Raw genomic sequence first — 16,018 nt, 5'->3', positions numbered from 1 at the left:
TACAGAGTCCAGGAAGAACAGAAAATACATCTAACTATCATTGTCATACTACTTGAAAAAATATAGAAATCTCTTCAGTTGTAGTTTCCATCTGCATCTACATGAACATACTCTCCGGGTAGGCAGGCAGGCAACCTCTTTTAACTGTAAGAGCTTATAATGACCACTAGGAGGCAACATATGACCAGTTTAATCCATATGGGGACTCTTCAGGTGCAGGCAACCAGAGATCATTTTTTGGGGGGGTTCAAATTCTCTACCAAAACTCATACACTTTCTCACTTTAGCTAACTATGTAGCGGGCATTAGCATTAGCATTAGCTTTTAACCTGATGGTCACCGCAATCCATTTTATCTGAATTCTGAATCATTTAAAAAAAAGAGAATAGAAATACCATCCCTAAAAAGGCTTTCCTTTGATGGTGGGAATGGTTAGGTTCAATTAAGGCCATGTACTCTAATAGAAACATTGAAGGAAGACCCATACAAATGAGCATGTCCCCCACCCCACTTACTGCCAGCATTGGGGCTAAACAACACTTGAGCATCATTAAGATATAGAATACTTTTTTTAAACAATCATTTAAAAGTTGCTTAATGTGGATAGGGGTGGTGTGAGACCCATTGCTCACTTCCAGTTGCATTACGGGCAAAACGAAAGCAAGAAATTGTGCCACTTAAACAGTGTAGGCCTGCCATGCACAATTTGCTGACAAAACATCCAAAGGGCATTTTTAAAACAAGGACTTAATATTTCCATTTGGAAAATAGTTATTTTCAAATTATATTGTCCAAGTATTTGATGCAGCAGAAAGCCACTTTTATGCAACATTTTAAGGGATCCTACTTAATGAAAAAGTATCCTATTTTACAACTCTCTTACCATTATAACACAATTCTTAACTGCTAATTGTGCATGTATCGTTTCCATTGTGTTGTTGATAATTGTCTTGCTATATATTTAGTGTATAAATTGTGATTATCTGGCAGGGTGTGCAGCAGAGGCAGATTCCTCTTACTTGCTGCTACCTTATACTGCCTGAGCAGTATAAGGAATCTCACGTGTGCGTGTGTGCTATGCGCGCACATATGTCCACAGCGTAATTTTGCTACCACACATACACAGGAAGCAAAAATGCACCAAAATCTTGTGAAAGGATATGTGCATGAGAGAGATTTCGGCAAATTTTTGCTTCGGTGCATGTGCAGAAGCAAAATATCACTGAAATCTCTCTCCCATGCGTGTCCTCTTACAAGATTTTGCTTCTGTGTATGTGCAGGAAGCAAAACATACCAAAAATTAAACAAAAAAGATGGTGGTGCCCAAAGGACTGGCCCTAGAGTTTTGCGCACAAATTGCACAATCTGACAGCCAATACTGGTGCGCAGTTGCCTACCACATTGGCAGCAACCCAACTCTGGTGTGTAAGTCTGTGCTGCTATGCAGAACAAGCACAGTAACATGCATAGGTGGGTGCACTATGTAATACACAAGTGTCAGCAGGTGGAGGGGCTGAACACTGCCCCAGGGCACAGGTGCAATTGATCATGCAGGTGGGTGCTACACCATGGCATGATTGCAATAAAGGGCATGAGTGTGATAGGATATATGGGTGAACACTGCAATGGGGCATAAACGGGCCTCAGAATACCTCTGGGACCATCTTCTGCCACACGAATCCCAGCGGCCGATAAGGTCCCACAGAGTTGGCCTTCTCCGGGTCCCATCGACTAAACAATGTCGTCTGGCGGGCCCCGGGGGAAGAGCCTTCTCTGTGGCGGCCCTGGCCCTCTGGAATCAACTCCCCCCAGAGATCAGAACTGCCCTCACCCTCCTTGTCTTTCATAAATTGCTTAAGACCCACTTATACTGCCAGGCGTGGGGGAATTGAGACACCTCCCCCAGACTTACAGAGTTTTATGTATGGTATGCTTCTGTTGTATGTTTTTTTAAATGACGGGTTTTTAGATGCTTTCTTTTAATTATTAGATTTGTTACACTGTATATTGTTTTTATTATTGTTGTGAGCCGCCCCGAGTCTACGAAGAGGGGCGGCATACAACTCTAATAAATAATAATAATAATAATAATAATAATAATAATAATAATAATAATAATAATTAATAGTAATAATAGTAATAATAATAATAATAATAATAATAATAATAATAATGCTAATCTTGCCACCCAGAGGCTCTTCAGGCAAAAAAAAAAAAAGTAACAGAAGTGAGGGCAACTTAGGGGAGAAACGTGCAAACTTCCCTGACTGTTTCTCCATTGGCTTTGTTTGTGGGAAACTGGCAAAGAAAGTCGTAATGCTAATCATGTGACCACGGGACACGGAACCTGTTTTAAGTGCAAACCAGTTGGCAAATGGGGCACTGCAACCATTTAAAGTACAAGCTGTGACCGCATATATATTCTGATGGCTGCAACTTTCAACACTGGTCATAATTTGCCCTCATACAGAGTCTCCATAACTGTGACCATTTGCTGAACATTTGTAGTCACTAAGCAAGGACTTCTGTATTTATTAATATTATTTACTTATATTTTCTTTTCATACTGACTTACGAAAAAAGGTATGCGTTTGTAAGATTGGGAGAAATGCCTAATAAAAGCTGCATGGCAGTTAAGATGCTGAAGAAGCTTGTCTTGCAAATGGATGTAATAGGTGGGCCTCTATCACCATTATTATGGTTGCAGATTTCTGCATTGAATAGAGAAGAGAATCAGCTTACATGGCCACCAAGATCTCTTTAGAACACTCTTCCTCTTCCATTGACATGTTCATATAAAGAACAAATCTGCCTAATCTCATCCACCCATTAAGATTATTCTGCCTGTTATGGACATGTTTATTTATTATGTTTTAGAAGCTGGGTCAATGCAAAATCCTCCAATGCCTAAGCAGAAAGGGTCCAGCTGTTGCTAATCTCACCCAAAGTGATGTTTGAGTTGTTGCAACATCACCTCGAGGTTCGATTACTGCAACGCTGTCTTTATGGGGCTACCTTTGAAAAGTGTTCGGAAACTTCATATCGTGCAGAACGCAGCTGCGAGAGCCATCGTGGGGCTTCCAAGATTCGCCCACGTTTCTTCAACACTCCGTGGCTTGCATTGACTGCCGATCAGTTTCTGGTCACAACTCAAAGTGTTGGTCATGACCTTTAAAGCCCTACATGGCATTGGACCAGATTACCTCCGGGACCGCCTGCTACCGCACGAATCCCAGCGATCGATAAGGTCCCACAGAGTTGGCCTTCTCCGGGTCCCGTCGACTAAACAATGTCATTTGGTGGGCCCCAGAGGAAGAGCCTTCTCTGTGGCGGCCCCGGCCCTCTGGAACCAACTCCCCCCCGGAGATTAGAACTGCCCCCACCCTCCCTGTCTTTCGTAAATTACTCAAGACTCATTTATACCGCCAGGCATGGGGGAGTTGAGATATTCCTTCCCCCTAGGCCATTACAATTTATGCATGGTATGTTTGTGTGTATGTTTGGTTTTATAATAAGGGTTTTTAGTTGTTTTAGTATGGATTGTTACATGCTGTTTTTATCATTGTTGTTAGCCGCCCCGAGTCTACAGAGAGGGGTGGCATACAAATCCAATTAATAATAATAATAATAATAATAATAATAATAATAATAATAATACTGATCTTGCTCATCAACAGAGCAACATACGGCCTCCAATATTGTTAGCTACAACTCCCTCCATATCTGGTCGCTGATATGACCAATGGTGTGTGATGCTCAAAATTATAATTCCTCAACATCTAGAAGACATTACAATAGTTTCTTTCCTGAGAGGGAGAGTAAACTTTAGCCGTGGCATTTATAAATTTATAAACTTTAGCCATGGTATTTATAAATTATCCACAGAAACCTTGACTAATGCCTTGAATAAATCCTTCCCTGGAAGAAGGTACAAGAGTCAGCAGATGTTCCAGAAATCCATCTAGAGGTGCTCTTTGGGTTAGGATTATTGGCAAATATTCCAGAGAGCAATTTGTAAGCAATTCAGAGTCATTGTGGTGGGCCTCTATAGAAAATTTTTAAAATAACAAACTATTTTCCTGCAAATACAATAGAAATAGCACTTAGACTTATATAACGCTTCACAGTGCTTTTAGAGCCCTTTTTAAGTGGTTTATAGAGTCAGCATATTGCCCACAACAATCTGGGTCCTCATTTTACCCACCTCGGAAGGATGGAAGGCTGAGTCAACCTGGAGCCGGTGAGATTTGAACTGCCTCACTGCAGCTAGCAGTCAGCTTAAATAGGCTGCAGTATTGCACTCTAACCACTGGAACAGAGAGCTGCAGGATTTGACAGGGTCAGTCATCAGGACCATGGTGGAAATCATCCTCAGGAAACTTCCTGAGGGTGGCCTCTAGCATGAGTCTGAAAGCTCAGAAGATTAAATCCCTGGTCCTGGTGACCAACCCAGATTGGATTATGCAACATTATCCTGGGGCAGGTATGTTAGACTAGAGTGGATAATGAGGAGATCTAGAGAACTAGGGTAATGGTGAAGAGATGTGTGAGGAGAACCTGGAGGTATCTTTCTCTAATTCCCTCCCTTTTTCTGAACAGTAATCCATCCATAATAACTTTATAAGATGACACAAAAAAGTGGTTCTTAACCTTTCTAATACTGTGACTCCTTAATACAGTTCCTCATGTTGTGGTGACCCACAACCATAAGTCCAGCGCCAATTCTCCCAACAGAGCTTTAAGCTGATTGGCAGGAACGTCAGAGGGATACCCCCACTATAAATGCCTGATTGGTTGGATTATAAAAATATGTTCCAAGGCACCGGAATAGAAACTTTAGTTCCTAACACCACGGGAAATTTGTCTTTTTCCATGGTCTTAGACGACCCCTGTGAAATGGTCATTTGACCCCCAAAGGGGTCCTAACCCCCAGGTTGAGAACCACTGATGTAGACCAACATCTTTTACCAGCCAAAGTTCACTTGGCATGAGAAGGAGCTGATTCGTAGCCTAACATGTTAACCCTACACCTACACCCCGACACCAGGGGTGTCAAACTCATGGCCCACAGGCCAGATGCCCACAAACTCATGGCCCATCCACTTGCCATACCCATCCTCAGTTTAGCAAAGGGGGGGGGTCACGATACACCATGTGACGACAATGTGACCAGGGGTGGGCTGCTGCCCGGACAGGGTGGAACGCAGTGGGGTAGTGAAATGGAGCTCCACCCCAGAGCACCCAATTTGCATTGAAAGATGTTGAAAGAAAATGCAGGGCATCCCGCATAAGCAACGCCCACAGTGTGGTAGTAAAAAATTTGGTAGCCCTTCGCTGAATGTGAAAATGTGAGTTTGACACCTCTGTCCCACACCATGTTGGGTCTCACCAAAGCACTTATCACCATCTCCGTTAGTGCAGTTTCTCTGTAAACAAGATAAAAGAAATTCCCTGGAAACAATCTTTATTAAAACTGACAATGTATAACAATGATGGCAAACCATTTTTCTTCAGATGCCGAAAGAGCATGGGCATGCATTATCCGCTCCGAGTCCACGGAGAGGGGTGCCATACAAATATAATAAATTAAATTAAATTAAATCATGCATGCATGCATGAGTGCCCACATCCATAATTCAATGACTAGGGAGGGCGAAAACAGGTTCCCTTGCCCCTGGAAGTCCTCTGGAGGCCAGGAACAGCCTATTTCCCAACTTCTGTTGGCCCAGTAGGTTGTTTCGCCCTCCCCAGGCTCCAAAGGCTTCCCTGGAGCCAGGGGAGTGTAAAAACGCCCTCCCCCATCCCCCGGGAGGGTCTCTGAAAGCAAAAAATGCCCTCCCAAGAGCCTCTGTGAGAGTCAAAAATCAGCTGGCCAGCACACACATGCACGTTGTAGCTGAGCTAGGGCAATGGTTTGCGTTCTAGCAGATATGGCTCCGCGTGCCATCTGTGGCACCCGTGCCATAGGTTCACCATCATTGATGTATAACACGGCTTTATCCAAGTGGCATTCTATCCTAGACAGGATTCTAAATAAAAATAGATTAAGGGATAGAAAGCTCAGTAAGAAAAAAAATGGTTGATATAGGACAATGCAAACATTCACTGAAGTATGAAGAAAGGAAGGAACAAGGAAGGAAAAGAGAACATCTGTGAACCACTATTCAAACTCTGTGTTCCTAGAGTTAATTGTAGCCCAGAAACCAATAATTTGGGATTCAAAAAAAGGGGGGAAATTAGAGGATTGTAATAGATGATAACTACTGAAAAGAAGACAGAATGGGAACTAAGGAATAAACAGGAAACACGAGGCCTAATGCACACAGAGGTGATAAATCTTGTTTGGAGCATTTCAAGTTGCAGGCAGGGGCTTCCCATGATTATTTTGTGTTCTTCCAGATAAAAAAATTTCCCACAGCATAGAAACAAAAGGCAAAAAAACAGACGCACATTGTATATAACAGCTGTTACATCATGCGAGTTTTCCCTGCTTTTTCATTACTGCAGTCCCAGCCACAGGTTTCCCATACTATTGTTAAATATTCTTAAAATAATAGTTACTAAACATAATGGCTCCACCCTGGCACATTTTCTGTGCTGTTTCCTGCACTGCCCAATCAGAGGCCAAGGGAACGGCCATCCAAAGGCTACACAGCTAAGCACCTATTAAATCTACATTAAATCAAATCTCTTTACAAAGAAGAAAAGGGAAAGATCCCATCTAATCTGAAAACTCATTTACATCGGGCAGGATTGTTTTATTTATATTTATTTAAACTTCACATTTCTCTCCCTGAGAGAGGGGCTGGCTGCATTATAACTTAATTCAGCAGCTGATAACCAAAGATGAACCCAGAATTATTGGTACATTTGGTCTATTCAGAATTTCACTTTCTGCTTTATTACAATAGAATTGGGATTTCCTGTTTTTCCCTATTTTAAAGAAGACTAATCATTAACATAATCTGATGTGCAGAAAAACAGCAACTTTTTAACAATGATTGTGAAGCTCAGATATGAGTCTCCCTAAAGAGGCATTTGTTTCTTTTAACATTTAGCTTTATCTTTTTTTAAAAAAAGCACATTTTCAAAATGATTAACATTCAAATACATAGCGCTTTCCATTCCTAAACTTCTGTCACTGATTTTATATTCAACAGAATTTTGTCTGATTTGAAAACCTCTTGAAACTAGGGAGAACAGAATTAAGCAAATAAAGCACCATTCAAGATGATGACATTAGACTTTTTCAAATACTGGGAATGACTAGCTCACTGTAAATAATAATTATCCTGTTCTAAGTGTTTATTTTATGCAACTAATTTTTTTTTTCCTGTGCCTGTTTCTTATCAGGGAATGGTAGTCACAATGAGTAATTCCCATTTTGCTGACTGGATCTTGCAAACATTTGATTTATTTATTTATTTATTCATTGGATTTGTATGCCGCCCCTCTCCGAAGACTCGGGGCGGCTAACAACAATAATAAGACAGCATATAATAATAATCCAATACTAAAAACAATTAAAAACCCATTATCATAAAAACCAAACAGACATACAGACATACCATGCATAAAATTGTAACAGCCTAGGGGGAAAGAGTATCTCAGTTCCCCCATGCCTGGCGGCAGAGGTGGGTTTTAAGCAGCTTACGAAAGGCAAGGAGGGTGGGGGAAATTCTAATCTCTGGGGGGAGTTCGTTCCAGAGGGCCGGGGCCGCCACAGAGAAGGCTCTTCCCCTGGGTCCCGCCAAGCAGCACTGTTTAGTTGACGGGACCCGGAGAAGACCCACTCTGTGGGACCTAACTGGTCACTGGAATTCGTGCAGCAGAAGGCGGTCCTGATCATTTATAGTACAACTTCTTTCGCTATCTTTTGTTTTCTTCTGGAATATAGGTAGTCCTCGAGTTATGTCCACAATTGAGATCTAAATTGAGCCCCAAATGAGATATTTGTTAAGTACATTTTTGCCCCATTTTGCTGGTTGTTAAGTGAATCACTGCAGTTGTTACAGTAGTAACACAGTTATTGAATATGCCTTCCCCATTGACTCTGCTTGCCAGAAGGTCGAGAAAAGTGATCATGTGACCCAGGGACACAGCAATATCATAAATATGAGTTAGCTGATGAGCTATGGTGACGCAGTGGTTATAGTGCAGCACTGCAGGCTGCTTCTTCTGACTGTCGATTGCCAGCAGTTTGGCAGTTTGAATGTCACCAGGCTCAAGCCAGGTTGACTCAGCCTTCCAGCCTTCTGAGGTGGGTAAAATAAGGACCCAGGTTGTTGGGGGCAATAGGCTAACTCGGTAAACCACTTAGAGAGGAATGTTAAGCCCTGTAAAGAGGTATATTTACATCTCCACCCCTTGTTCAGTCAGTGAAGCAGTGGAAGTGATGTGCCAGTGTCTGGAGGCTGTTTGGGTCTGGATGGGTGTCAACAGACTCAAACTCAACACGGATAAGACAGAGTAGCTGCGGGTTTTGCCTCCCAAGGACAATTCCATCTGTCCGTCCATAACCCCCTCAGAGAGGGTCCACAACTTGGGCGTCCTCCTCGATCCATAGCTCACATTAGAGAAACATCTTTCAGCTGTGGCGAGGGGGGCGTTTGCCCAGGGCCGCCTGGTGCACCAGTTCTTGGACCGGGACTCACTGCTCACAGTCACTCATGCCCTCATCACCTCAAGGCTCGACTACTGTAACGCTCTCTACATGGGGCTGCCTTTGAAAAGTGTTCGGAAACTTCAGATCGTGCAGAATGCAGCTGCAAGAGCTATCATGGGCTTTCCTAAATATGCCCATGTCACACCAACACTCCGCAGTCTGCATTGGTTGCCCATCGGTTTCTTGTCACAATTCAAAGTGTTGGTTATGACCTATAAAGCCTTTCATGGCATTGGACCAGAATATCTTCGGGACCATCTTCTGCTGCAAGAATCCCAGCGACCAGTTAGGTCCCGCAGAGTTGGCCTTCTCCGGGTCCCGTCGACTAAACAATGTCGTTTGGCAGGATCCAGGGGAAGAGCCTTCTCTGTGGTGGTCCTGGCCCTCTGGAACCAACTCCTCCCAGATATCAGAGTTGCCCCCACCCTCCTTGCCTTTTGTAAGCTCCTTAAAACCCACCTCTGTTGTCAGGCATGGGGGAATTGAGATATTCCCTTCCCCCTAGGCTTATAAAATTTATGCATGGTATGTCTGTATGTATGATTGGTTTCTTAAATTGGGTTTTTTTACATTACTTGTAATATTATATTTGTTCATACAGTGGTACCTCGAGATACGAGTTTAATTCGTTCCGGACCTGGGCTCTTAAGTCGAGCAGCTCTTATCTCAAACGACTTTTCCCCATAGGAATTAATGTAAATAATTTTAATTGGTTCCAGCCCTCAAAAAACTCACAAAGTTAGTCTAAATTATGCAGAAAGACATGTTTTTAATGAAGAAATGTACATGTACATATAAATGAATAATGAAGTTTCTTTCACTTAACTTGTAAACTTTCTTAAACTTTTAAATTTACATATGTTCAACTTCTCTGCCACCCAATCCTGTAGGACAGAGGTCCCCAACCCTTTTTGCACCAGGGACCGGCTTTAAGCGATCAAGAGAGGAATGGGTGAATGAATGGACGGAGGGTGGGAAGGAAGGAAGGAAAGAGGGAAGGGACAGGAACAGAGGAAGGAAGCAAGGAAACTTATGAAAGGGGAGAGTAAGAGAGGAATGAGTGAAAGGAGGGAGGGAGGGAAGAAGGTGGGAAGGAGAAAGAAAAGAAGAAATAGAGGAAGGGAAGGTAAAAGAGAGAAAGAAAAAGAGCAAGAAAGAAAGAAAGGGGGAAGGGACAGGAACAGAGGAAGGAAGCAAGGAAACTTATGAAAGGGGAGAGTAAGAGAGGAATGAGTGAAAGGAGGGAGGGAGGGAAGAAGGTGGGAAGGAGAAAGAAAAGAAGAAATAGAGGAAGGGAAGGTAAAAGAGAGAAAGAAAAAGAGCAAGAAAGAAAGCTGCAAGCCCCCCCCCCCCCCGAGCCCCCCAGGCCGGCTGCAACCTTTTAAAACACGCGCGCCGCTTCGCAGCTGTCTCCTGAAGCCGAACGCGGAAGTTAGCGTTTGGCTTCAGGAGACAGCTCCTTGGCGCTTGTATCTCGAATTTGGGCTTGTAAGTAGAACAAAAATATCTCTCCCCTCCCAACTCTTATCTCGAGTTGCTCTTAAGTAGAGCAGCTCTTATGTCGGGGTTCCACTGTATTGTCTTTTTACTGTTGTTAGCCGCCCCGAGTCTACGGAGAGAGGCTGCATACAAATCTAATTAATAAATAAATAAAATAAAATAAATAAGTCTAATGGTATACAGCTATTGCTCTAACCATTCTGTAATATTCGTAAATGTGAAAACAGTCATCAGTCACTTTTTTCAGTGCTGTTGTAACTCAAATGGTCACTAAATGAACTGCTCTAAGTAGAGGACTAACTACTCTTTGTCTTATAGAGCTGTGAATGAACTAAACTAACTCTTATTTTTCGAATCAGAGTGATTAAAAAAATAAAATTATGAAGAGCTTTAGGAGGATATTTTGAAATTGTGTGAAGGATCAATCAAATAGCAAATACAGTATACTTTATGTAGACATACTGCACACGGGTGTAATAGGAGTAACAAATCGACTTCGCATAAACACTGGTGAGATCCAACTTATCCTTTATCTGATGTTTTTAATGAGATAGGACAGATCTGGAAAATATGTAAACGTGGGCAACCAGAATAATTTGAGCATAAGCATTTAAACACCTTTCTTAAGAAACATAGTTAGAATGCTTAAGACTCTTTATTTAGGTATGGGAGAAAGGGATTGAAAGCTCTTAGGATAAGAAGGACATGGTCTGACTTTTGGTAAAATTAATGTAAATTTTAAAAAATCATTATTATCAGGAATGCTATATTCCAAATATGAAATAGATATAAAACCCAGCCTATGCCCCAAAATACTTATGCGTTTCTCAGCCAAAGAAAAGAAACACTGTCAAAGATAAACGGTTACATATAAAGGCTTGATTATACAGGAAAATAGGGAGCTTAAGATGAAATCAAGAGAACAATTGACTGCTGAGGGACTTAGTGTTCAATGGTTTTTATATGCACAATTAAGAGAAAGATTTAATATAGATAAGATACCACAACTAGAATACGATAAAATGAAATGAAAATGAATTATGTATAAATGATGAACATGTGACTGCTAGAATGAACTGTATGAAATTTGAAATAGAAGAAGTTACACAATGGGCCAAGAACATTGGTTGTTGTTGTTTGGTTTTTATATTTGTTTGGAAGGGACCTTAATCTCAGTACAACCCCGTCCCAAACACCGATCGCCATTTAAACTCATTAATGAAGAGAATATGACTAAAAGGTTTGAAATTTACTTTCTCTTACAATTTAAAAGAAACGGTAGCAAGTTTCTCAGCGGGGACCACCTCGGCGGTAGCTTTAACACACCGAGAAACTTGCCACCGTCTTAATTTCCCAACGGAGAAACGCTCCCCACACACACCACGTGCGCCCATCCTCCTTCCGGCGTCAAAGGGGAGGAGGGCGGTGGCAGGCAGAGGGGAATTCCCCGCCCCCACTCCCCCAACCTCTGCACTGAAAGCCAGGAAGTGACGTCTCCGTGACGTCAAAGCCCCACCCCTGGAATCCCATCGTGGGGAGGCTGGGGGAGTGGGGGCAGGGGATTCCCCTGTGCCTGCTGCCGCCCTCCTCCCCTTTGACGTCGGAAGGAGGATGGGCGCACGTGGTGTATGGGGGAAGCATTTCTCCATTGGGAAAGTAAGATGGTGGCAAGTTTCTCAGCGCGTTAAAGCCGCAGCCGAGGTGATCCCCAGAGAAACTTGAAGACGGGAGGGCAGGGCCCGAAGGGTTCAGTGGGTTCAGGTTCCACGAACTTGCCTGAACCAGCCGCCAAGTTCGCACGAACCCGCCGAACCCGAATTTCATTGGGTTCGCCCAACACTACATAAGAGCTGTCAAATTTAAAATTCAACCTCACCTCCAAAAGCGAGCTATAGAGCTGCAGTGGTTACAGTGCAGTACTGCAAGCTACTTCTGCTGATCACCAGTTGCCAGCAGTTTGACAGATCGACTCTCAGTAGGCTCAAGGTTGACTCAGCCTTCCATCCTTCCGAGGTTGGTAGAATGAGGAGCCAAATTGTTGGGAAAAATATGCTTATTCTCTGTAAACCGCTTAGAGAGAGCTGTAAAGCACTGTGAAGCGGTATATAAATTTAAATGCCATTGCTATTGTTATTGCTTTCAAACTATAGCTGAAGGGGAACAGCATTGGGCAAAGAATAGATCCTCATCATACCTTGAATACCCAGGAATATCTGGCTGGCCATTGTGAGAAAGAAAACACTTACCTGTCCTGATCTAGCAAGACTATAATTTCTGCTACACCTACCCATCTACTTAATCACCATGCATCTGATGTTGTGATCTCTGATCAATTCCAGTATTTACTGACCCCTCACATTCTGGACAGAAATTGTTTCAACTCCTACCCTCAAAACAACGCTATAGAGTACTGCACACCAAGACAACTAGACAAAAGAACAGTTTTTTCCCAAACACCATCACTCTGCTAAACAAATAATTCCCTCAACATTGTCAAACTATTCACTAAGGCTGCATTATTATTACTATTAGTCTTCTCATCGTTCCTATCACCCATTTCCTCCCACTTATGACTGCAGGATTGTAACTTGTTGCTTGTATCCTTACAATTTAAATTAATATTGATTGTTTCTTGATTGCTTATGACAATCATTAAAAGTTGTACTTCATGATTCTTGACAATTTTTTTTTATGTACACAGAGAGCATATGCACCAATGGCAAATTCCTTGTGTGTCCAATCACACTTGGCCAATAAAGAATTCTATTCTATTCTATAATAAACAAGATGATATTCATTAAGAGGTGTGTGGAAATTAAAAGGTAATTAACTGCACATTTTTGTTACAAAAAGTGGAAGCTAGTAAAGTCCTTCAACTACTGTACAGCATAACTCAAAGAAAGGTAAACCGGTTCCCTCCTGTAGGCCATAGGCACTTTCAAAAAAATAGTTTCCACAGCCTGCAAACATTTCACAACTAGTTTTAAAAGGCCAAAGCAGAAAGGAGTGATGTCCCATGATGCAAACAGACTTCAGTAAAATCATGAAGGGTTTTCTATTACAATGTAATACATACAAAGCTTTCACATACGCATCTGAAGAAATAAACAGATTTAATTTAATTTAATTTAATTTAATTTAATTTAATTTAATTTAATTTAATTTAATTTAATTTAATTTAATTTAATTTAATTTAATTTAATTTAATTTAATTTAATTTAATTTAATTTAATTTAATTTAATTTAATTTAATTTAATTTAATTTAATTTAATTTAATTTAATTTAATTTAATTTAATTTAATTTAATTTAATTTAATTTAATTTAATTTAATTTAATTTAATTTAATTTAATTTAATTTAATTTAATTTAATTTAATTTAATTATTTAATTGCATAAAACAATATAAATAATAGTAAACAACATATTAAAACAGTGACAATATAAAACAGTTAAAAACCTCGAAAATACAACAAGCATTTAGCATACATTCATATTTCTTGGGCTGGGCTAGTTGTTACTCTATGGCCCCTAGACCTGCCGGCAGAGCCATGTTTTCACAGCCTTTTGGAAGGCTAGGAGGGGAGGGGAGGCAGTATGACTACTGTACAACTGTACTGTACACTGGGGGTAGTTGGTTCCATAGAGCCGGAGCCACCACAGAGAAGGCCCTCCTATGCGGCCCCGCCAATCAGCATTGTTTGGCCAACGGAACCTGGAGAAGACCAACTCTGTGGGTTCTGGTTGATCACTGGGAGTTTTGTGGCAGAAGACGGTCCTGTATATAGTCTGGTCCGATGCCATGTAGGGCTTGATCATAATATATCGTTAACCTGTGATAAATTTAGGATTCTACACTTAGGATAAATATAAAGTGTATCTTTATCCTAAATGTATAATGAGCATGCATTTAACAGTATACTATTATAAAGCAAATGTTTATTTTTATTTTCTTTCCAGGCAGGGATTGCTTTGCTGTCTTTTTTACAGCATTCTGAGAAGGAGTGGGTTCCACTTACCTTCACTACTGGTTCGCATCACATCGGAAATATGTCATGTCAGGGAAATGACCCTTTGCGCATGCACAGAATCCTTTGCACATGGGCAGAGGGTTCTTTGCCAACCGGTTTCAAGGAGCAGCAATTGAAGGATCGGTACAGGGGTATGGCTATCGCTGCCGTTTCAACGAGCGGGGGCAAATTTCTGCCACCGGTTTGGGCGAACTGGTGCAAACTGGCAGCAATCCATCACTAATTCTGAGGCTGAGACACACTCTCCGACTTGATCTAAACAAGTCATCTGAGACAATGTTGCTGCATTTTGTGTCTCAGTGAATAAGGTCACTGCAAAAGGCATGGTATAGAAATAACCAGTGATGTTCTATACAAAAGACAGAAGTGGCCAAGAGGTTTTTAAGCTCATCAAATCAATCAATTCAACCCAAGATCTAGAAGGAAACCAAAGGAAATTTAGCTTCCTATGTAACTCTTAAATGAGAAGACTAGAGCTTTACTTTCTGGGTCAGCTAACTTCCCACCTATGAAATAAAATGTAAATGAAGGCTACACGACTTAAAGGAAATAATCTCATACATATTGATGAAATTAGCAATGAATGGTAATGATCAGCCATCCTGAGTCCTTCAGGATTGGGTGGCACAGAAGTCGAATAAATAAATAAATAAATAAATAAATCATGATTTAACACCAGTGACATTCACTTAGCAACTGCTGTCTAAATCTCATGAAACCAGGTCTGGTCACATGAGTGCCTCGATTTATGACTATCGTGACTTATAACAGGTAAGGAGCTGCTGCCAGGCAGGGAAACATGCATGGTTGAATAGAAGGCATGGCTATATTTATTTATTTATTTGGTTATTTATTTATATTCATTCATTCATTCATTTGTGAGATTTATATGCCGCCCAACTCCAATTGGACTCTGGGCGGCTTGTAGACAAGCTAGAGATGGTATTGCTGTTGAGTGGAGTGGAGTGGAGTGGAGTGCAGACTCCAGGACAAGAACAAGTCGCGACCTTCCTTGCCGGCTCTCTCATTGACTTCACCTGAAAAATGATAATGTGACTATAGGATGCTGCAACCATGGTAAGGGTGAGCCAGTTGCCAAGCACCCCAGATCACAATTACGTTGGGTGGGTGGGTGTGCTGGAACAGCCAGAATTCAAGGACCATAAGTACCACTTGTTCAATACCATTGTAACTTCAAATGATTGCTGTACAAATGGTCCTTTTCGGAGAACTAGGTATGTCTTCCTTAAACCAGGGGTCTCCAGACTTGGCCACTGTAAGACTTGTGTAGTGTTCTTCAATTCCCAGAATTCCCCAGCCAGCCATGCTGGGAGTTGAAGTGCACAATTCTTACAGTGGCCAAGTGTGTAGACCCTTGCCTTAAACTGTTGTGAATTAAGAAGGAATCTGCCTGAGGCACTTCCACATTTTCCTTTTTTAAAAAAAATAATGTTTACTGATTATAAAAAAAGGAAAAGGAAACCAACATAACACATAGGACATAACAAAACATTAAATGAACATTTCCAAAATGTGAACTGTAGATGGTACACATCACAAAAGTAAAACCTTAATGCTGTGACTATAAAAAGTGGTTTTTATGAATATATGAAGTTAATACAATAATTTATCACTAAGTAGGGATAGCATAGAGAAGTTAGGGTTAACATAATTTACATTTTCATTCTTATTTTTCTTATTTTTGGATCTTACATAGTCAAATTTGAACTCCATAGAATTGTAATGATACCATCCAAAAATCTTTACTATTAATTTGTCCATTATATTGTTGACCACTAAGTTGCGACTTTAAAGATTTAGTT

At 41.1% G+C, this 16,018-nt stretch overlaps 1 protein-coding gene across 1 annotated transcript in view; it reads right to left on the bottom strand.

Annotated features, from left to right (window-relative positions):
- The window catches only part of SLC4A10 (solute carrier family 4 member 10), a 219,760-nt gene that overhangs the window by 114,545 nt on the left and 89,197 nt on the right, over nucleotides 1–16,018 (bottom strand). The gene's annotated exons all lie outside the window — the stretch shown is intronic.

The sequence above is a fragment of the Erythrolamprus reginae genome, chromosome 1 (assembly GCF_031021105.1).
Source record: "Erythrolamprus reginae isolate rEryReg1 chromosome 1, rEryReg1.hap1, whole genome shotgun sequence".
Classification (NCBI taxonomy): domain Eukaryota; kingdom Metazoa; phylum Chordata; class Lepidosauria; order Squamata; family Dipsadidae; genus Erythrolamprus; species Erythrolamprus reginae.
Note: the sequence above shows the minus strand (reverse complement) of the source record. Positions and strands in the feature narration are given on the sequence as shown.